This window comes from Pleurodeles waltl, chromosome 2_2, assembly GCF_031143425.1.
Source record: "Pleurodeles waltl isolate 20211129_DDA chromosome 2_2, aPleWal1.hap1.20221129, whole genome shotgun sequence".
Taxonomy (NCBI): Eukaryota; Metazoa; Chordata; class Amphibia; order Caudata; family Salamandridae; genus Pleurodeles; species Pleurodeles waltl.
Window position 1 is genome coordinate 322,390,673 of NC_090439.1, and position 21,672 is coordinate 322,412,344.

Genomic DNA, 21,672 nt, shown 5'->3' on the forward strand with positions numbered 1-21,672 from the left:
CATTGGCCTGGTGACTCCTGCTGTGCATAATTTCTAAGTATTGTTCTAAATTTCTTCCCCCTCCTTTTTTTTTTTTTTTTTAAAACTTCGTCAGCAGTTGCCGGTGTTACGGAGGGGCCTCCCGCATGATCTGGCTCCAGTAGCTGATCCGGCGTGAGGGGGCGGTCACTGTTTGATTGAGAAAGTTCTGCATCGGATCCCGAAGGTGGGGGTGATGCACTTATCGTTGCTGCTGTGTGAATCGCTTCTCTTCTCTCCTGAATTAGTTGTTCTAAGTCTGGAGCACATTTCGTTAAGTCAGTGCGGATCGAGTTTCTCCTCCGATCCCTCCTGATGCGGCTGCGCCTGGGTCTACGTGGTGATCCTGCTCATTCTGACGCTCCACCAGGTGACAGCCCAGATGTCTCAAGCCATTCCCATGCTGCCTCCGGGGTGGAGAAGAAGTGTGTTTTTCCTCCTGCCACTACAGGTAGCTTGGCGGGAAATAAGAGAGTAAGTCAGGTCTAGGGAGCGCAGTAGGAGGCTCTATCTCTTTGTACCGCTAAGGTACAATCAGGAAATAGCAAGATCTGCACGTTGTCTATTTGGGGGGGTGGGCCGGCTCTCACCGCTCTTAGTATGATGTCCCTGTCTGCGTAGTGGAGTAGGCGAATGATGAATGGACGTGGAGTGTGGCCCGGCGGCCTTGGCCGGGCCGGGATGCGATGTGCGCGTTCCACAGAGAAGAAAGGAGTTAGTTTGCCCTCCGGTACCAATCCCCGCAGCCAGCTCTCGGAGTAGGTCACAGGGTCACGGTCTTCAGTGCCTTCTGGTAGATTCACTACCCGGATGTTGTTTCTTCTGGAGCGGCCTTCTGCGTCTTCGATTTGGCGTTCTAGTGCTGTGACCCTGGCCTGCATGTCTTCTAGTCCTGTCTTCAATTGGGTAGTCATGGGCATTAGTTCATTTACTGTGGCCTCAATCTCTTTGGTTCTATCTGTGAGATTGCGATGGTCCACGTGGAGAAGGACAAGGTCACCCGCTACTTTATCAATTTTGGCTTCCAGAGAGGTACGGGTGCGTTCCAGTGAGTCTCCGATGCATTCCACCGCTGCCAGCACTGCGTCAAGTTTTTGGCTGTCTTGGTTTAGTGAGTCTTGTATTTTCCCAGTTCCTGCTCCTGAACGCAGTCGGCCCGTTCCGGCTATGGTCCCGTTTAGTTGAGGAGGGAGGAATGAAGGTTCTGCTTAGTCTCAGGTCGTTGATGACCGTTTTGTCAGACACCGTGTAAGCTTTGCGCTCTAGTTTAGTTTCATCTAGGCTGGCAAGGGGGGGTAAGGTAAGTAGCTTGCCAACGGGGTCACACAGTTCTGTTCCAAGTCACGCCTCCACCGATCTGTAATAATATTCTCCCTTTGTGACATTTCTGGCGTAAAGGTTTGCACGTCCATGTTCGTTAGTTTGCACTGTGGTCTTTGATGGAGTTTCTGTTCACCGGATGTTGGAAGGGCCTGGACGGGCCCACTTGTCTAGGGATGACAGCCCCCCTGCGACAGCACGAGCAGCCCGGTTAGGTGGTTCACTCTGTACGATCACCTGGGACCCGGTTGTTTGCAGTTAGTGTTTTATGTGGTTGCGCGGTCTGAATAAGGCGGCTGCGTTTTGGTGTTAATGCGGGTGGAGGTCGAATAACTCCCTTGAGTTCACAGGAGGTTTTGCTTGTTTATCACTTTGAGGCACCCGGGCGCCCGGGGAGGGGTCTTCTTTTTGCGCGAGGTGTCGGCAGAATAGGGCACGGGTAAGCCGCTTGTTCTTTTTTCTTACATGATTGCCAGGTGGGTGTTGCCTCTCCCCTCTATGTCAGTTTCACTGGTCTCCAGGGGGGGTTTTAGGCCCATGTTTTGGCCCAAAACTGCATTACTTGTTTTCCCCGTTTGGCTTGGCTTGCTTCGCGATCTGGTCCTTTTATATGGTGGTTTTGTGATGGGACGCTCGTCCTCACGGATTGCCCAAGCTTGTATCTGCCTCTCATGTGCAGTTCGGGGGGATCTTCAGCCCAGGCCCAGGGCGCCCAGGCCGCCCCAAGTGTCCCCTCTTCCCCGGGTGCCCCGTTCTGACTCCAAACATCAGATCGCAGCCCGTGTGGACACGATCATTCACTCAGCGCAAGCCGCTTCTCACCTGGAAACCACTGTGTCTCTTAGACCGGTCACGGCCCGGGTGTCTCTTTATCCTAGTGGGCCACCGGTTCCTCAAGCATTCGAAACACTCGTCTCCAGTGCGGTTCTCGGGGGCGAAATGTCGTTACCCTGCTGCAGGCTCTCAGGTTTCCGTTCTTTATCAGCTTGTCGCTCCGCTCCGATCTCGAGCTCTCGAGCGTTGTCCTCGCAATCGCGAGCCGCGTCGACTCGCAGCCTAGGGTCCGGGTGCGGCCCTCGTAGGTAAAGGGCTGCTTCGGTTTCTTCTTCTTCTTCTGACCCTCGAGGGTGTAGCGCTATCCAGTTGTTGTAGGGCGCCAGGGAATCCACCGCCGGCAGGTCCAGCACCCCAGATCCCCAGGGCCCGATCTTACTCCCGGGCTCCGGACAGAGTCTGTGCAGTCGGAGGAGTCCTGTGGCACGCGTCGCCTCCTTCTTGCAGCCGCTCCAGTTCACGGTTCAGGGGTCGGGTGTGACTCGCGGAGTTGCAAGGCCACTTCTGTACATATGTAAGGAGTTCCTCGCTCCTCTAGCGCCGAGGCCCAGGGCCCAGGGCTCCAGTTTCCAGCGCGGCCTTCGCGGCCGCAGCGCCGATTCACCTCTGTGGGGTGCCGAGGGGCCGTTCACGTTACTTTCGATTCATCAAGCCTCACCTGCTTCGTTTCGAGTCTCGGGGGAGTGGGATGCCCCCCCGCCCACCCTAATTTGAGTCGGATTATCCGGACGCGGTGCAGAGCTCTAAAAGCTCGCGTCCGCCATGTTTGCCAGCTTGGCCACGCCCCCAGACGAACAGTGATGATGAGGATGACCCAGTTCCAGAGACAGAGTGTGAAATAATAAATGAGGAATATGCCCTGATTAGTTTCTTTCCAGTGTTTATAGTAAAATATCTTCCTTCTGACTTGCAAGGAACAGTTAAAGAGAGAGTGTGGGATTTGAAAGAGATTGTGGGAAAGAGATTGGCCTGATAAAGGGAGTTGAGTCAGTTAAAGTTCCAGTAAAGACAAACACAATTTTTCTCCAGATTCCCCAATACCACATGCCACAGGATATTATTGAGAAGTTTGCTCCAGTAATTGCAGAATTCGTAAACCAAGGGGTCTTGAAAGAAGTGTTGAGCAGTCCATGCAATTCACAGATAACGGGACTGAATAAGCCCTGTGGGAAAGTTCGGATTGTTCAGGATTTGAGAAAAATAAATGACATTGTGAAAAAATGGTGCCCCGTAGTACCAAATCCAGCCGTGATTTTGTTTCAGATTCCATGTGATGCTGAATGGTTGACCATCATAGACTTGTCACAAGCCTTCTTTTCTGTGCCTCTTCACAAGGATAGACAATTTCTCTTTTGTTTAAAATATTTAGATTGAGTTTATTGTTGATGTAGAATTGTTTCAAGGGTTTTCGGAATCACCTTCCATATTCAACTAGATCTTGAAAAAGAACCTGAAGTCATTGGAAATATCTTTCTAATCGACATTGGTACAGTACATTGATGATTTGTTGATTGTATCCCAAACGAAGGAAGAGTGCAAATATGGCACAATTGTCTTACTGAACCATTTGGGAAAGAATGGTCATAAAGTGTCTCCACTTAAATTGCAATACTATCAGAAAGAAGTGAAGTATTTGGTTCACCAGTTTGAGAAGGGAATAAGGAAAACATCCAGAGAAAGTGCCACAGCCGTATTGCAGATGAGTCCCCCAGCCATACAGAGAGATGTCAGGATGTTTTTAGGGATGGTAGGCTACTGTTGCCAGTGGATTCCCAACTGTGCAGTCATTTCTAAGTCATTGCAGAAGCTGACCCACAAAGAAGTCACTGATCCCCTAGTGTTAGACTGGGCCTGTATGAAAGTATTTTCTGAATTGAGAGAGAGTTTGTGCAAAGCTCAGGCTTTGGGAATGCCTGACTAAACTTAGGGCTACATGTACGTACATTTTGCGAGTCGCAAATTGGTCGCTTCGCTATTTGCGACCGTGCAAAAAGCGAAATGGTATGTTCCAATGCCATTTCGAAGTCCCAAATAGCGATGCAACCAATTACCGACTCGCAAAATTTGAGACTTGATATTGCGACTCGCAAATCAGAAATTGCAATTTGCGAGTTGCAAACCGCATGTACAAGACAGTCGCAAAAAGCCCGTTTTGCACACCCAGATTAGAACTGATCCCAAACTGACTCCAAACAGGTGGTAATCAGAATCAAAGTATAAAAGCAGCAGACCCAGAAGGCATCTGGGTTTCTCAAAATGGCTGCACTCTATGTGATTGCATGGAGGAGGAGAATCCAGGCTGCCCAGCAGAGGAGGAGGAGGCGGAGACAGGAGAGGATATGCAGAACGAAGCAGACCATATTTCAACAAACTGAGGAGGAATTATATGACAAATACAGGTTGAGCAGTGCAGTTATCTTAGAGATTATTGAACTGCTGAAACCTCAGCTAGAACGCCACAACTTGCGCAGCTGCTCTATCACCACACATGTGTAATTGCTCTGCTCACTGCACCTCTTGCCTTGGGTAGCTACCAGGGGGTTATTGCTGTTGCTGGTGGGGTGTCCCAAAGTGCCCTGTCATGATTTTTTAGATGGTTCTTAGATGCCATACTCACACACACATGTCCAGATACATATACTTTCCCAGGAATGAGGAGGAAATACACAACACCAAATTGGACTTCTACAGAATTGCAAACTTTCCCCATGTATTAGGGTGTGTGGACGGGACACATATACCCATTTGCCCACCTACAAATCTGGAAAATGTGTTCAGCAGTAGGAAATGTACTCACTCACTCAACATCCAGGTGTGATGCCCATAATGTAATAACTGATATAGTGGCGAAATTTCCAGGGAGCACACATGATGCATTCATATTCAGGCAGAGTGGGATACACCAAAGCCTAGAATGTGGAGAGTTTGGTGAAGGATATTTATTAGGTACTGTGTAGTACACACCGATGTCTCAAATACATGTCACTGCATAACCACGTGAAGCCATGCTCATATCTGCTGTTTTGTTACACAGGTGACAGTGCATATGCTCTGAGGCCATGGATACGCACACCATAACTAACACCTGCCAATCAGAATGAGAAGCGGTACAACATTGGACATCGGTGAACCAGAACCATCATTGATAGGACTTTTGGCATGTTGAAGTCACGTTTTCGATGCCTGCACAAAAGTGGAGGGGCACTCCAATATGCCCCAGAGATTGCATGCAAGATTGTGGCGACATGTGCCATCCTACACAACATAGCAACCAGACGTGGGCTACATCTCACAGTAGATGGCACAGATTCGGAGGATTAGGAGCAAGAGCCACCACAACGACAGCCTGGGGATGGTAGCATCGCAATGGAGGGCAGACGGAGACGGGACCACATTACAACTCACTACTTTGGCAGGTATCTGACAACCATTACAGCATTCACAAATGTAAGACACACATAGCCAGGTTGTGCAACAAAAAATATCCCTTTAATGTCAGGAGCGTACTAATGAACTGTTGACGTTTAGCTACCAATAAAAACATCAAATGTAACAACTTCTGACACATTTACATCATGTGCCTTAGGCAAATCCCAGATCAGCAAAATCACACCCTCCTGCGACTGTGCCCAACATGGCCCGTTCCTGGTTGGTCTCCTGATGTCTGGCGGGCACTGCTGCTCCGCAGTATGAGTGCATCTGATGCAGACACGCTCATGCCGGAGATGTCCTCACTGTCCTGAGGGGTATCGCCATTGTGCCTTGCTGCCTGGGTGGTCTGTATGAGGTCCACTGCATGACTGATGCACCCTAGTCCCCTTGCTACATCTCTGGCAAAATGGCCAAGTTCCACCTGTAGCGTAACAGTGCGCCTTGACAGGCAGGAAGTTGTGGTTGCAAGGCGGCCAATCGACTGACTGAGCCGGTCCAAACAGGCAGAAGTGCTGCGCTCTCTGCACCTTGCATGGGCCCGATCTGCTACCATTTCCCTGCACAGGTCATTGATGGCGGTGGTGAGATTTACCATGTTGTTGTTCTTGTTGGTAAATTGTGTGTCAACATTGGCAAATCCCTGTGTGAGGGTCTGTTGCAGTCTGTGCAGGTTCCTGTTCATTAACCGCATTGTTTATTTTGCAGGCGGTGACTGCTCAGTAGGGATGCCTCCAGTCCTAGGAATTGTTCATCGGTGACATCCTCCTCACCCGCTGATTGTGTTTGACAACGCTGTCTCCACCCAGACCCAGCTGTTCTATGTGGTCGACTCACACTCATCTGTGGCCCCGGTTTCAGGTTTCCTGTCTCAGTATCCCCATCTGTCTCCTCGGTGGTCTCATGTGCATTGTGGACAAGTAGTGTGGTCATGCACTTCCATGCAGATATGCTGGCCGCCTCGTCTGCTGTGATGGTGGCAGCTTCTTCTCCCTGCACACTATGGTCATCGGTGGGTACTTGTGGGAGACCTGTGGGACACAGAGAATACACTGTCAGTGCCTCTCAGATGTGTGCTGTATCAAAATAAATATTCCTTAAAATTTGGACTACTGTACTACATTGCCCATAATGCATTGTTCTGTAGGTTGCAATATAGGCATGGAAAAAAATTGGATGATGCATGCTTTTGTGTACCGTGGTTGTGTGCATGGTGCATTGAATGGTGTAAATAAGTGAAATTTGCTACTTACTTTTGGATGTTCCCGGTGCAGAACTGTCCAGGTCCCCAATTCCTACGACAGCCTCCGGCTCCAGTGTGGTCTCCACCATGTTCTCGATGGCTGTAGGAGGTGGTACTCTGGATGGTCCTCCACCAGTTCCGTGCGGCTCCCTCATCCGCTCTACCACCCTTCCTTTGGTACTGGACCTGAGGTTGTATGACCTTTTGCGGACCTCATCAATGGTGCGATGGCTGACTCAAATCGCATTGATCTTACTCTGAATGTTCAGCCAGATCTTCTTCTTCTGTGTGTCAGGGACACTCATTGCTGCCTTGCCAAACAGGACCTCATGGTGCAGGCAGCACTCCTCAGTCAGGACCTCCAGCTCCTTATCAGAGAATTTCAGTTTTCTCTTCCTCCCTGCAGTGGGTGTCTCCTTGGTCTGAGTTGACATGGCTGCAGTTGCTCCTCTCAGCTGGGTGTGCCTCTGCTGTCTGTACTGGGTAGACTCCTCCCAGTTCCATGGGGGGTACTTCCTGGTTCTGATGTCATCACTGAGAACCAGGAAGTGTGTTTTCTTCTTTTTTTTTAGCACCCGATCGCAAATAGCGACGCAGTCGCAATTTGCGACTCCGGGCTCCACCAATGTGCAATTTGCTAAATCGCAATTTGGGATTTAGCAAATTGCGATGCGACTCCGCACTGAATCGCAAAATGGAATTGTGATTTGTACTTACATCAAGTTTTGCGAGTCGGAAATAGCGATTCGCATTGAGTCGCTTTTTCCGACTCGCAATTCTTCAGCTTCGTACATGTAGCCCTTAGTCCTTCACGTTGTTTTGTCATGAGCGTGATGCATGTTCTTTGTTTGTCTTGACTCAGGTCCATGGAGGTGTAAACCGGCCAGTAGCATATTTTTCAGCTACTTTGGACCCAGTTGCAGTGGTTGGACACAGCCTAACACAGTCTGAAGGCATTATGATGGGACGTCCCCTAACTATTATGGTCCCTCACTCCATTTAAATCTTACGCACAAGGACCAAGATGCAGTACTTGACAGGTGCCAGATTGACTCGCTATGAGATGAGCATCGTAGGGTCACCTAACGTGTCATTGCAAAGATGTACAGGGCTTAACCCGGTAACTGTACTCCCAAATGAAAATGATGACATTGAAAATTTGGAAGACATTGAGCATGATTTTCTTGAAGTAACTGATCTATGCACAAAACCAAGACCTGATATCAGAGATACCCGATTGGAAGAAAATGACCAAATTATCTTTGTTGATGGTTTCTGTCTAAGGTATAGTATGCAAATACAGAGGGCAGGATATGCTGTGTGCACAATTTCTGGTATACTTGAAGCGTCCTGGATTCGAAGAGTATATTCTACACAGGTAGCAGAACTGGTAGCCCTTACTAGAGCGTGCCATATTTCTGCTCAGCTTAAAGTTACCATTTATACGGACAGCCAGCATGGATTTGGAATAGTCCATGACTTTGGCCAGTTGTGATCACAGAGAGGTTTCCTGACCTCTTCTGGTTCGCCAGTATGAATGGTGAGAGAATTCAAGAATTGTTGCAAGCTATTCAAATGCTGGAAAAGATTGCCATGGTGAAATGCAGTGCACATCTAAAATCGCAGGATTTTGTGTCAATGGGAAATGGATATACGGATCAAGCCGCAAGGTTTTGCTCATTGAACTGTATGTCATTCAAGGATAAGTGGGAATTGTACCTGAAGAAGATGAGACATGTCCAAGTTATGCATTACATGCAACAGATACATTGGAAGAGCCGAGAACATTGCAAAATAATGTTGACAGGGAGGAAAAACGGTCATGGGGTTAAATGAAATGTGTACAGCGGCAGGATGAATTGTGGGTTTCAGAAGAGGGTCAATGGGTCTTGCCGAACAGTATGTTGACTCAAATGCTAGATGCTATCATGGTCAAGCGCATGTTGGGAGGGATGGCATGATTCAACTGTTCAAACAAAATTGGTTCAATCCGAAATTTAGACAAGTTGCTGAAGCAGTTTGCCATCGTTGAGTCATTTGTCAACAAATGAATGCGGAAAAAGGGACAGTGGTCAATTTGAGACACATTGGAAGAGCAGGAGATCCATTCGGCAGAATGCAAATGGATTTTTTTGAGATGCCTGTGTGTGAAGGTCTGAGATATGTGTAGGTAATTGTCTACATCTTTAGTCACTGGATTGAAGCTTATCCTACACAAAGAAATGACAGACTCTCAGTAGCGAAACTACTGCTTAAGGAACTGATAACATGTTTTGAGTTTCCGATCTCTTTAGAATCAGATAGAGGAAGTCTCTTCAACATTGAAGTATTTAAATTACTATGTGCAGCCATAAATGTTGAGCAGAAGTTGAATTACCACCCTCAAGCATCAGGGCTGGTAGAAAAGAGGAATGGTACCTTGAAATCAAGAATGGTGAAAATGTGTGCGTCCATGAAGCTGAAATGGCCAGATGCACTACAGTTAGTTCTGATGACAATGAGAAACACATCCAACAGGAAGACAGGTTTGTCACCGGTATGAGATCCTCATGGGCAGAGCAATGAGGTTGCCAGCAGTTGCTGCAAATGCTCTTCCGAACCTAACAGATGATATGGTGTTGGACTACTGAAAAGGTCTGGCTGATGTGGTTCGCTCTTTCTTTCATCAGGTGGAAGCTACCACACAGCAGCCATCTCAAGATCAAGGACACAACCTGAGAGCTGGTGTCTGGGTTTTGATCCAAAAACATGTGAGGAAGACGTGTTTAGAACCTTGGTGGAAAAGACCTTTCCATGTAGTTCTGATCAGTACTACAGCTGTGAAGTGTGCTGGTGTCCCAAACTGGATCCACCTGATCCATATGAGAAAAGTGGCATGTCCTCTGGACAATGAAGAGGAGTTTTTGAGAGTACTAACAATGACCAGATCAACTTGAGAGTCAAAAAGAGAAGAAAGAGGAACTGAGACTGGATTTGAGCACATTGAGAACTGTTCAGTTACTCCAATGAGAGACGAAGGAGAAGACCTACAGGAGAGTGACAGTGAGCCAATCTCAATTGAGGCAGCAGGAGAGTCTAGTTAGAGGAGGGTTCTCCCAGAAGTAGAAAATTTTGAGAGACATACAGAGCAAACCCCAGAACCCGAGGGGGAAGGAGTTGAGGTGGATCAAAGCCAATGTGGTCTGACTCCTCCTGAACCAGTCGCAGGCCCATCAAGAGAAAATCCTGCAGAGCAAGAAGAAGTCTCAAGTTCGACACTGAAAAGAACATTGACAAAGGGTCCACTGAAAGGAAATAAGTTGCCGGAGTCACAAGCAAAGAGAAAGGAAGCAATTGCCATGACAACGGTTGAGGAAGAAATAGATACGATAAGGAGAGAAGACCTGAGTGAAGGAGAATTGAATGGAGATCGAAAGTTGAAAAGAAAGACAATAGCAAGTCGAAGGTATGCAGGTCCTGAATGGGCAAATGCAACTACAACTGAATGGCAAAGAGAATAGTTTTTTTTTTTTGATTGAGACATTCCATGTCAATATTTTGGCACTTGAAGGAAACCAATGAACTGAATTGTTCAAATTACAAGCTGAGAAAGCATAAAGAAGAAAAGACACTGTTGGAAGTAACCGGAAAAGACTTTTGAAAACCTGATTTGACAAGAAACCCTGATTTGACAAGCTGCTAAACCGATTTTTGACAATCTTACCAATTTTGACAAAGGATCCTGGAAGTGAGACTGAAATCTGTAAATAATTGCTGAAAGAAGATTGAAGATTTTGTTTTTGATTTTTGCTGCATAGTAACTATTTGTCTTCTACTTTCTGATTCTTTACTGATCATGAGTAGCCTTAGCCAGCAGGGTAGGAAGAATAGATGCTGTAAATAGATGGGTATTGGTTTGGTAATTGTGTGCGTGGTATTGTGCCTGATATTGATTGTGGGAATGACTGTTCTTGACTAGAGTAAAGCCAACCATACTTCAGCTTTAGAGTCAACTACTGCAATAACAGAAATAGAGAAGTTCAGGTTAGATGAGAAGTATCTGCATGTAGACAATGCACAAGGAGAACTTTCTTCTAATCTTCTCTATCGCTTATTGAGTGAGTATGTTGAGACAATGGGTGTGAGAGATTGTTATGTATGCACGCAGATTCCTTCATCAGTCAAAGAAGGAGTTACCTATCAAAGTTTGCTCCTCACTTATGGGATAGGTTGTAGTCTGTTACTAACAATTTTCTATAAACAGGAGTACATCCAGTTGTGTTTTCGTTTGTCCCCATAATTAAGTACCGGGGTAGAGTAGCTAAGTAGAACAATATAGAATTAGTGAGAGGATTCTTTGAGCCTGCATCAACTTTTGGCACGGCATATGAGCACAAAAATAACCTGACATGCTTTCTTACACCACTAGAAAAGAGATAGATTCTTAGTTTAGACAGACAACAGGAGAAAGGCATTAAAGGAGAAGTTAGAAAAGGGTTTAGAGAAAAGGACTTTTACAAATGATTACGTTTATAGTGAAATAAAAACACAAGGGAGGTTAGCTTTAGATGTGCAACACGTAGGAAAGCTTTGTATATATAGGCCTAAATCTAGTACTGACACTTTGTTTGTTGGAACGAGTGAATGTAGACATGTGTATTTGTTTCAGAGTAAATGGACATTTATGTTGAATGGACAGGATCCAGCAATTTCTGGTATATATTACATCTGTAAACCAAATGCTTATTACCGTCTTCCAAGAGGATGGAATGGCACATGTTACTTGGAGATAGTTTTCCCAAAGATATTCCAACTATAGGACTTGAAAAGATTGTAGAAAATGACTGAATTACATCACATTAAAAAAAGAGAGAATCTCCTTCTGGTGGGAGATATATTTGGAGCAATGATTTTTTTAGTAGGAGTTCTGAATTCTATAAAGATCCGAAAGTTGTCTACCATTGTGGATAACATGTTGACAACTTTTTCAGGAACCATGATCCTAACGGATACAGAAATGGCCGCGATAAGATCTATGACTCTTCAGAATCACCTTGCGCTAGACATTCTTTTAGCAAAGGATGGCGGAGTTTGCAAACTGCTTACTTTGAAGCATTGCTGCTCCTATATTTCTGATAATAGCAAAGAAATTAGAAGCTTCCTTACTAATCTGACTAATGAAAGTGCTTATTTCAAAGTATTGGCAGAACCAGGTGTTTGGGAGACAGTTGGCAGATGTTTTGCTTCAGTGGGAAATTGGCGCAGGAACATTGAGAAAGGGATAATATTGAAATATTGAAAATAATACAACGGATATTGATTATTGTGATTTGGATAAATTGTGCCGCATGATTAAATTAAAGAAAATGAAAAATGATCAGAGGAGGGAAAAAATGAAAAGGGAAAATTTGTTTAGGGAAACTTTGAAGAAGATTAAGAGGGATAGAGATGACAAATTTTAGCTGAAGCAGAAGATTTGTGTGGGAAGATGTAGATGTGATAACATATTTAGTAATAAGAGGAGGTATTGTAAATGCTGGATTTTTACTAATGAATATTCATGTATTCTGAGTGTTGATTTTGCATAGAAAATGGATTAACATAGAGAAATAATGCACACATTTGAAATTGTGCCTACTTGAGTGATCGTCAATATTCACAAAGTGTACTTATTAATAGCTCATTAATACAAAATGTTGAGCTCAAGTTTAGATTATTGTAGTAGTATGTCATATTAAAGGTCATGTGTTATGTATATGCATTATTAATCATATGCCTTACTTTAGCGAGGTCTTGGGTCTAGTTGCACGGCCTCATGTCAAGCTGCATTTCTTAGGCGCTCTGTAAAATGGCACCTTAGAGAATTATATTGTGATTTTCCACTGCACTGACCGAATGTTAATAACTTGAAATTCTTTCCCATGAGAACTGCTTGCTAGAACATGCTGTACGAGCCAGGGATACATTGTATAACTTAGTGTGTTTAAAGACGACCTTCCCAGTAGAAGACAATGGATGCACTGACTGGAGTATACGTTGATACAGATTTGTTACCTGACGAGCCCAATGGCGGGAACAGGTTGAAAAGGAGCCAATAACCGACATGTGAATTGTGTGCTAGTAAAATTTTAGATTTGGGGCTCTACTTTTATTGGACTAAACATAAAAGTACAATTTGTTGACCAATACCAACATGGGGAGTAGTTTTAGGAAATCTAACTTAGCCAGGCTACACCGAGAGGAGATACACCATTATTTTATTGACCGTCCCGAGATGAAACATGCTTAACTTACCTTAACTTAGTTGACTAGAAGCGATATTCTGTATGTCTAGTCTTGAGATGTTTCTATCTTGAACTTTAATGCTGAATTCCAATGCCTTGCTGGACAAACCGATGTCCAGTTGACAAAGACTATCATAGCTAGCTGAACAATACTGGGGCAATGTATAAGACGATATTACTGATTGTTATGTTTATTTGCTTCTGTCTCTAGGTACCAACTGCTAATTTTGATAGATCCATACTTAGACGTTTTTACAATTTGTGTTGACTAAATTATTTTGCATGGAGTCCAAACATGCTGTTGTAATCTGAGCATTAGTTAGGTACTCAATGATGATGCTCGCTACATATAATAACAGTTGATGTCTTTTCTTTGCTGAATCTAAATGTATGCCATTTTGTTTGCACAGTTATTCTTGCTATTGATTTGCACTGTTACCTTAGAATGTGTAGTGGTCCAAGTTTTGCTAAAATTGTGATTCTTTAGGCAATTTGGGCAGCCAGTATTGTTTCTGTATGCTTACCATTTGATTTTGAGAATATGGGCCAGATGTAGCAAAACTTGGTTTTGCGACTTGGAAATTGCGACTCCGAGCGACTCGCAATTTCCGAGTCGCAAAACCATATGCAGAACGGTGTCTCAGACACCGTCTGCGAGTCGCTATGGGGTCGCAAAGACCCACCTCATTAATATTAATGAGGTGGGTCGCAAATTGCGGCCACATAGTGACCATGGGCACTCACTAACATGGAGGCCTGCTGTAGTCAGCAAACCTCCATGTCCGTGACTGCTTGTCAATAAAGCAGTTTTTTTTTTTAAGTGTAGCCCGTTTTCCTTAAAGGAAAACGAGCTGCACTTAAAAAAAAATCCAAAACCTTTTGTTTCGGAATTTTTTCAGGGCAGGTAGTGGTCCCTTGGACCACTACCTGCCCTGAAAAAATATTTTGGGGTCCATTCACAAAGGGGAAGGGGTCCCATGGGGACCCCTTCCAATTTGCGAGTGGGTTACCATCCACTTCAAGTGGATGGTAACTGCGGTACGCGGTCGCAAATGGAATTGCATCCCACTGCGAGTCGCAAATAGGAAGGGAACACCTCTTCCTATTTGCGAGTCGGAAATGCATTTTGCGAGTCGGTTCTGACTCGCAAAATGTATTTCTGCATAGGAAACTCCGGTTTGCGACTCGCAAACGGCAATTTTTGCCGTTTGCGAGTCGCAAACTGTTTCCTACATCTGGCCCTAAGTTACATGATATTAGCATTGTTAATATAGGTAAATAAACATTCTAACTTTTACTTAAAGTTGTGGTTATTCATGACTGAAAGGTCATGGTGTGTGGAAATTACTGACTCTTATGATTGTTGATGCTATTGATTGTTATTGCTATTAATTTGTATTGGTACTGAGTCTTATGGTGGGAACTACTCTAAGCACAGTCAAAAGATTCATCAACCTTCAAACATGTCACCTTTTAAATTAATGCCAATTAACCAAATAAGGTCAGACGGGCTAACAACACAAATGTCCTGGTAGCAGTATTTGGAGAGCTGCTGATCCCTCACCTAAATAATACAAGTATTGTCTAAAAGACTATTGTTAAGGTAAAAGCATACGATGAACTAGCAGTCTGTAGCACTGAATTGGACTACTTATTGTGCAGATGTTTAAATGATGCATTATGCAACAGCACAATGACCCACACTCTATGCTATGGTAGGCAGAAGCAAAATGTAAACGGTGACATAGCAGAACAATGGATGAAGAGAGATGAATTCCTTGTCATTAAGTAGGCATAGCAGCAGCGGCTGCCATAGATTTCAAGGGTGGGGGTCCAGGGACGGGGGGAGTAAAACAATGTTTTTAAAAAGTACATCTTTCCGTCACCGCCACTTCCTACCGCCTCGCTCCTCTTCTTCTGGTGTCCTAGCATTCAGTGGGACACCAGCACAGGCTCCCCAGCAACCCTGGTGCTGCTTTGTGCTAAAACTAGCTTGGACTGCTGTTCAGGCAGTTCCCTGGACTCTGTGCAGTTTCTCGAGCCAGGCTGTTCAACACAACCGGGTTGGCGAAACCTATGTGCGCATGTGTGTTTTGCTGGCCTAAGATTGCTGCCCAAACACACATGTGCACTTAGGTGCACTCTCTCCTCCTCCTCCCCCACCTTCCGTGGCCTAGCCCGCCCCTCCCTTCACATGCTGCTGGCTGAACCAGCAACTGAAAGATAGACAATAAAGAAATATAATTTTGCTTTCAGCTCCTGGCTCAGCTAAGAATTGATGCTCTTTCGCGATTGCGAAGGAGCCACCCCTGATGCATAGTATATTTATTTTTATAAAAACTAAAGGTATTGGTTAACGCCAGATCTATCAAATAAAGTCTGAACTTGGCTTTATATTTTCGGCAAATAGTTTTAATTTTTTTGCACACCCATGTTTCTTCATAAAGATTGCAACTATTGTCATTTTGTTTTTAAAATTGCCATTTATATTATATTAATTAGATTTGTAAACCATCTCTGAGTGTGATCTACAGGCTGCTTCTAGGGTAGAGGTGGGTGAGCCACTGAAAGCTCAAGCCAAGCTTGAGCCTGAAGCCAAGTGGTGTAATAAGGGTCCCTGCAGCCCCGTGGTACGGGGGGACAAGCTTCAGGGGCCCCCTCAGCACAGTACCTTGGCCTGAGAGCTCCTGAGTGAGTCTAGAGAGAGGGACCCCTCCATGTACTTTGCAGGGGGCCCCCACAAGTTTTGTTATGCCACTGCTGAAGCCTGAATGACTCAGCATGAGGACTCGTTGGAACCTATAGCCCATAACAAGCAGAGCTTTCATGTGGTTTCTGCCTGCCACCCTCACTCCACCGTCATGCTCGATGAGGTAAAAGCAAAGCATTAAACGTTTAATTAAAAAGGAGTGTCTGATTTGCACAAAGTGAATAAAGAAAACCCGGATTAGTGGCAGTGTCGCCAGGGTGGGGGCAGGAATGGTTTTAAGTTGATGTTTAAAAATTATCACTTGAAATAAGTAATTCTCACTGGAATGCTGTAATGTCACATATTAATGTCAAAGCTTTCACATGTTAAAGAAAAGCACTTTTTTGAATTTTGAAGAGACTTTATAATATTTTATGTGATGTCTGTAGTATAATCTAGGGTTTCCGTGCTGGGCTCTTGCACGGTCTCGAAGAGCTGAGTGAGATGCTTTGCTAATTTCTGGCTCACATTAATTTGTGGGCTCAGCGAGCTCTATTCCAGGGATGGAGCCCAAGGCAACAGGTCAACACTAATAATTGCAGAGACACATAAATGGGCTTCTGTGTCTTAACTGAGCAGAAATCCTTTTTTAACTTATCACCTCCACTTTTAATGGTATTTACTTTCTGAGCAATTTGTCTGTAACGTTTGTCTATGACAGGCCAACGGGCTTCTACCCATTTGCATATTTTTAAGTTGGAATCTCACACCCAATTCCTCATGCCTGATCTATAAAGACATCTTGAAGGTTGCTGCTTTTACACTGAGCTCTTATGATAGAGTGTACTTAACTTCAGGAGACAGAAAGAAGGAATTCATTAATTTTGTTGTTTAATTCTGAAGTTTAGGATCACAATATTTTTTACTTTTAGACCAAGTGCTGCAAAGGCAGTACTGGTTTTAGTGCTGTGTCTTGATGTGTACTTTCACTTGTTTTTCTGACGTGGAATTTCTGACCGCAGTGGAGATTGCTACGCTCTGACAGTTTGTCTAGAGCTTTTAAAGTAAGGCAGTGCCTACAATTGGGTTTCTATTACAAGTTGGCCTCAATTCCCTTTCTGTCGGAAAGTTTTCTCTTTCAGCCAAAAAGGAATTAACAAGTTGAGTTGTGTTTCTGGTTATATATCCATCTGTTAAATCTAGATGGATAATGGAAATATCCTTCTGTTAAAATCAGGTGTCCAGTGAATATCTGGCTGTAAAACAACCCATAATTCAGGATAATATACTGAAATCAGAACTTTTATGTTGATTTCTTCACATTATTCCCTATTCGACATGGTCCTGTTCTGGGATAGCTTTTAAATCCCTGGCAATAATGGACCTGGTATTACCTCTGGTATTGATAAAGCGATGTCTGGTATCCCAAATTAAGAACAAGCTCGTAATCATGGCCTTGAAGGTGTTTTCTTATATCTGTGAAATAAAGTTCCTCTTGACTACCAACTGACAACAAAGGTGAACCATTTCTGCTCAGGAAGCAGCATTTACAGCACCATTAACCCTGATAATAATATAATTTACCATGAGGGTATTCATTCCGTATGTGGCTTTTGGAAGTCAGAGAGGTGTTTCAAGCTGCCACTGGTTTCCTTTTTATGTCTTGCCTACCAAATAGTGCAAGGTATCTGGTTGTAAAAACCTATTGTGAACGTACAGTGGTATTACAGTCTATCCATTGCCTACTATTGGCTTGCTTTACTGGCACTCTCATTTGCTTGTTTGCAAAGCATTACAGGCTATGAGTTTCTGGAATGGAGGAGCATCTCCCTTTGCCAGCGGTGTAACACAAAATGTTACCCCCGCATGAATGTAAAGAGGTGCTCCAGAGTATCACATATCTCACAGTTATTCATTGGCCTTCAGATGAATGTGGGCCCCTTAAGTTTTAGGGGTGCCCCCTGCGCCACAGAGGCCGAGAAGCTTGTGTCACACCCTTGGCTTTTGCTTTGAAAATGACAATGGTCAGTTGTTAAATTATGATCTGGCGCTTTGGTGGCCCAAAACCAGCCATTGTGTCTAGTGCGGGCTCTGGGCCACAGTGCGACTTGTGTATGTCTGGCCTATGAAGTAAGAGCACGTTTTTTAAAATTCATTTTGAGGTTACATACAGCAGCAAACCCCAGTGGCGTGCAGACTTCTCCATACCTATAGCAAAATGCACACATCAAAATGCTGTGTCTTGTTAACTAGCAACAAAACTGCTAAAAATGGACACTATTTTTAATTTTGTATCATTGCCCAATACTGGGAGTATATAACGGTGAAATCATTAGATAGCAAAAAAGTGTATAAAAATATTCCAATATCACTAGGTTTTAATAACGTTTATCAAGCTATCATATCTGTTATATTCCATACCAAGTACATGACATAATTAAAAGTTCTGCACACAAGTTATATTTTTTATATTTATTCCAGTGCCTCGAATCTACTTGACACTTGCTATAATTATGAAGCCAAAATATTGATCAATGTTGACAGCAAACAATGGTAAACTAATTAGCTTGACATGTGGATCTTACGTAAGTACGCATGCATACCCTGAGATTGTACTTCTACCCAGGTAATGCACTGCTCGTCGTGTGATGGCCCCTTCCGCTATCTCTGCCTATGTTATTACATCCAGGGGTTTACTACACACGGCAGAGGCTTCTGCGCTCTCTGTAGCAGTATTTGTCAAGTTTAAGTGACAAATGTTGATGTCTTGTTATCAGTAAGTTTCTATTATGCTGTCATGATGCATATCAAGTCCCTGACACGCGTTACAGTGTGTACTCCTCAATGACAGCACATTTGTCATGTTTACTTAGTCACTTGGTGATGCACTGGAAATAAATGTATCATGCACACGTAACTTGAGTAACCGGTGTTTTGTGGTTTACACTGACACAATGTGATGGGGATTGAAAACCTTTGCTAAAGCTAAAGCTGTCCCCATGCCTGCTTGCACCCATTAGCAATAGGATTACGAGTATCGGTGTCCGGGATTACTGGGCCCTTTTCCAGAAGGTTATCCTCAATTCTGTGGACTTTTCACCCCCACTTACCATCTTCACTGAGCAGGTTGCAAATGTGAACAGGGGTGCCAGTGAGTGTTGAAGGGTGTGGGTTGGGGGATTGGGAAGGTGACAGGGACAGGACAAAGTGTCCCAGTGCAGGGTGAAAGCAGGAATGTGCCGTATCTTGAGATATATTTCACACTCCTGCCCTATCCATTTGAATAAACGCAGCAAGATGTCTTGCTGCATTGGGCTTTGTCAGGTGATTATGAATTTGGGCCCCAATGTCAACTCTGCGAGAAAACAATAGTGGACCATAATATATGTTACCCCACTGACACTGGATAAGGCATGCTGTGGGCTTGCTAGTGGGATGGAACAAGTGAGGGGGGAGGGTCAGGACATGCCTCTGTCCATATCCCCTTCTGTGACACTAATTGCTTCCACAACTGGTAAAATTGGGCCTGGTGTCATGCACCAGGTAATTTCGAGAGAGAGAATATCAGGCCATAAGGAGCCGGCTGACTTATAATTGGCCCGAAGTTGGTACTCAAAACTTTGGAATCAATACATTTGTGGGATCTGGATTTATGCCTTGGATACTTTAGCCTATAATCTTTTGTCTTTCCTTTCTCTATTTTTCCCTCTCTGATAGTTTTCTCTCTACATTCCCCTCTTTTTCTCTAGAAGTCGCCTCTAACTGTTGTAATTAACATCGGAGAGCTGGGGAAAGTGGCTGATGCATCAGGAGCAGTCCTGGCCTTCCAAAACTGGCCACAATGGACTCCAACATACTGGGGAAATGCCCATTGGAAGAAAAGACCTATCCTGTTCTGATAACCCATTCGGTAATAGCACACGACGATGCATTAAAACAACCTCTTTTAAGGTAACCAAAGATGAGCAGTACTAGCACCGAAAATGTGCACCACTACAGTTTTTAGGTACAGTCGATCTGCATAGTTCAATGAAGGACCAATATAGGTAACCTAAGGCTTATTTTATTTTACTATGTTAATGACCTTGTTCACTGTGTTGATGATCTTATTCGGTCTGTCTTGAATTTTAAAAAGATCTTTGGTCAAATTCTGATTTAATGTCCTCAGTAAGCCTTCTGTTTACTGTAATTAACTGCTGTTGCAAATAATTTAAAAATAAACTATTTTGAGTTGTTATTATACAATATTATTCCTATTTAAATAGGTGTTATTGTTGTAATTTAAAATAGTTGAAAAATATGATTAAACTTTATATAACTTCAACCACATTTTCATGTAAATTGTATGTTTGTTTCTTAAAGTGTTTTAGGTACTGAGTTTCATTTTTAAAGTCATCATGTTCTTCCTGAAAATGATGTGTTAGAAATTAGGTCTTTGGTTGGCAGTCAGGTTATCCCCTGTCCAAGCAAGGATCCTCACTCTAGTCAGGGTAAAGGAGAATCACCCTCAGTTAACCCCAGCCCACCCCCTTGGTAGCTTGGCAAAAGCAGGCAGGCTTAACTTCAGAGTCTAGATGTAAAGTATTTGTACCAACACACACAGTAACTCAGTGAAAACACTACAAAATGACACAACACAGGTTTAGATAAATAGGTAATATTTATCTAAACAAAACAAGACCAAAATCACAATCATCTACCATACACAAGTCAAGTTATGAATTAAAAAGCAAAAAGAGTCTTAAATCCTTAGAAAACAGTGCTAATGCTGTTAGTGTGAAAAAGTACTGGAGCTGCGTCAACATAACACCATACGGGCGAGTTTGCATTGGAAAAGGCCAGCGATGCATCCATTTCTCACTCGCAAGCGAGACCGTGCATCATTCCTCCTCCAGTCGGGTCGGTCTTGCGTCAATCTTCCTCTCCGCAGGAGAGCAATGCGTCGATCCGGACAGATACCTCGGGTCCGGGCGGGCTTTGTGTTGTTTTTCTGCACCCATCGAGGTTTGCGCCGAAAATCCGATCGCCCGTATCAGAAAAAATGCGCTATGTGGGTTGCGACGTTATCAGCATACATCAGCGGGTGTTGTGCATCATTTCTCCAGCTGCGTGCATCAATCTTCCAGCCGCGATGCAGGTGGAGCGTTGTTTTCAGCTGCGAGTCCGGCGGCACATTGTTTCTCAGCTGCATCTTGGAATGTGCATTGAAAATTTCCCTGCACGGCGGTTTGTGCATGGATTTTCAGTCTTGGTCTACCAGCTTCACCTTTCAAGGGCCAAGGAACTGGATAGGGCACCACTTGGCAGGGCAGGAGTCTCAGCAGAGAGTCCAGGTGCTGGCAGGGGAAGTCTTTGATGGCCCTGAGACTTCAACAACAGGAGGCAAGCTCAGGTCAAGCCCTTGGAAATTTATTCACAAGCAGGAATGCACAACAAAGTCCAGTGTTTGTCCCCTTGCACAGGCAGAAGCAGCAACTGCAGGATAGCTCCACCAAGCACAGACACAGGCAGGGCAGCACTTCTCCTCAGCTCTTCAGCTCTTCTCCTTTGCAGAGGTTCCTCTTGATTTCCAGAAGTGATCTAATCTTTCAAGGGTTTGGGCTTCTTATACCCATTTTGGCCTTTGAAGTAGACCTACTTCAAAGGAAAGTCTCTCTTGTTTGTGAGATCCTGCCGTGCCCAGGCCAGGCCCCAGACACACACCAGGGGTTTGGAGACTGCATTGTGTGAGGGCAGGCACAGCCCTTTCAGGTGTAAGTGGCCACTCCTCCCCTTCCTCCTAGCACAGATGGCTCATCAGGATATGCAGGCTACACCCCAGCTCCCTTTGTGTCATCGTCGAGAGAGAGGTGCAAACAACCCAACTGTCAAACTAA